This window comes from Chiloscyllium punctatum, chromosome 36 (assembly GCF_047496795.1).
Source record: "Chiloscyllium punctatum isolate Juve2018m chromosome 36, sChiPun1.3, whole genome shotgun sequence".
Lineage (NCBI taxonomy): Eukaryota > Metazoa > Chordata > Chondrichthyes > Orectolobiformes > Hemiscylliidae > Chiloscyllium > Chiloscyllium punctatum.
In genome coordinates this window covers 73,570,522-73,572,958 of record NC_092774.1, presented here as the reverse complement: position 1 = coordinate 73,572,958, position 2,437 = coordinate 73,570,522, and the positions used below count along the sequence as shown (strand labels likewise).

The 2,437-nt window shown below is 45.2% G+C and overlaps 1 non-coding gene across 1 annotated transcript; it reads left to right on the top strand.

Moving 5' to 3' along the window:
• Positions 1 to 1,596: 1,596 nt before the first annotated feature.
• On the top strand, positions 1,597 to 1,668 carry trnaw-cca (transfer RNA tryptophan (anticodon CCA)). The gene has a single exon. It is a non-coding gene; the product is annotated as a tRNA-Trp (tRNA).
• The last annotated feature ends 769 nt before the right edge of the window (positions 1,669 to 2,437 follow it).

Sequence of the window (2,437 nt, the reverse complement as noted above, 5' to 3'; positions counted from 1 at the left end):
GCTCCACACAAAGGCCGCCTTGCTGATCTTTGAGAGGCCCTATTCTCTCCCTTATTATCCTTTTGTCCTTAACGTATTTATAAAAAAAACCCTTTGGTTTATCCTTAACTCTGTTTGCCAAAGCTATCTCATGTCCCCTTTTTGCCCTCATGATTTCTCTCTTAAGTATGCTCGTACTGTCTTTATTCTCTTAGGATTCACTCGATCTCTCTGTCGATACCTGACGTATGCATCCTTCTTTATCTTAACCAAAATCTCAATTTCTCTGGTCATCCAGCATGCCCTACACCGACCAGCCTTTCCTTTCACCCGAACAGGAATATACTGTGTGTGGATTCTTGATATCTCATATGTGAAGGCTTCCCATTTTCCAGCAGTCCTTTAACCTGCGAACAACTGCCCCCAATCAGCTTTTGAAAGATCTTGCCTCATACTTGAGTCTTCCTCCAATTTAGAACTTCAACCTTTAGATCTGATATATTATTTTCAATCACTATTGTAATGTTAATAGAATTATGGTTGCTGACCCTTAGGTTTTGCACCCTCGCCAGTATGTAGATCCTCATTGTGAATTAGAAAACTTCCTTGTACACACTTAACAAATTTCTCTATTTGGCGGATAAGTAAATGGGCAGGAGTTATACCGTGGGTCAACTCTTCCTTCATTCCTATCAACCCTAACCCAATAGTCCAACAGTACTTTACCCTGCAACTGCCGAATGTGTGACACCAGCCCATTTACCTGCTCCCTCCTCACTATCCAAGGGCCCAAACGTACCTTCCCGGTGAAGCAGCACTTTACCTTTTCTTGCCACAACCCAATCTACTGCATTTGCTGCTCACAATGTGGTCTCATCTACAATGGGGAAAACGAAGCCTAAAACTGGGTGACTGCTGCACAGAACATCTACGTTCTGCCTGCAAAAAGAACCTGAGCTTCCAGTTGCCTGCCAATTCCACACCCCACCGTATTCCCTGGCCAATATCTCTGTCTCAGGTTTACTGTAGTGTTCCAGCGAAGTTCAGCACCAGCAGAACGAAAAGCACCGAATATTTCACTTGAGGACCATACATCCTCCGGTCCCAATATCGAATTCAATAATTCTAGGGCCTGAAATCCATAGTATCCTCGTCCCTTCCACACACACCAAGCCTTGTTATCATACAGTCTGTCATTACACACTACCTATTATTAGCCACGAACAGTCTCCATTCACCCTCCCACGCAGATCGTTATCAACTCCCTTTCCTGTCCAACAGTTCTTCCCTCGCTTTGGGCTCTGTCCTGATCTGTCATTTACTGCATCCGCCTTCCTCCCACAATATTTCCTGCATATAAACCAACGTTTTCCCAATCACCATCAGTTCTGTGGAAGGGTCACCGGCAACTCCTTTTTTTTTGTTTCTGATATACAGCATCCGCAGTTCTTTCAGCTTTTTATTGAGGTAGAGTTGGAAATTGTTTCGAGAGACAGAAGGAGAGGGGGGAGAGACAGAACAGACGTGAACTGTTGATCACCGTTGTTCCTCATAACGTAAAATCATTGCGGCGCGATCACTTTCCTTAAACATGAATAGAGCTGACCAATCTCCCGTGAGCTTGTGGCGCAACGGTAGCGCGTCTGACTCCAGATTAGGAAGTTGCGTGTTCGAATCACGTCAGGCTCACTAACGTCAACTTCTTACATTTCAAATCAAGAAAGGAGCACGTTCACTCCGGGTATCTGTTGAGCCAAATCTTCTTTACGGAAACTTTCGATCTCACGTGAAGCTTTGTTGTCAGTTTGATTTGTGAACACTGTATCAGGGAGGTGGTGTGCCCATTGTTTGGGTAAATGCTCAGCTCCCCCAGTTCATCACGGGATTTAAACACAGCCGTCTCCCTCTGGGCAGCCGCTTCGTTCAGTTGGTGACAGCGCGGTGTGAATAACACAATACCGATATTTTCACAACATAATCCAGAGACTCCCAGCTTTATGTTTCAATCTATCAGGGGAGAGACAGCGAGTTCAGATAGAAATGTTTCCCACCAAAAGCAAATCCTTTCCTCTCACTGGACACAGTTAAAATTATCTTTATTCAACAGAAGGAGCGGAAACGACAGTCTGACGGCCCCTCTCCACATTAACGGTGAGCCTGAATTTTATAAACGGTGTCAGGAAAATCCAATGGCGGACACTGATTTGGTTCAATCGATTTTTTTGCCAAGTGTAATTCACCGAGAGGATGCTGCTGTGTGAAACAGCGGGGGGAATTACTGCAGGGCCTCCTGCGCATGGATCATACCACAACTGATGTGTTTCACCTTCACCAGTTTATTCCTATCTCGGAGAAGAGAGGTTTGATGATTCGGATCATAGCAGCCAGAGAGAAAACAGGAGAAGAGCACTCAGCCCTTCACAAGCTTGACACCACAGCTGGGTCATCGTGGCCTGTG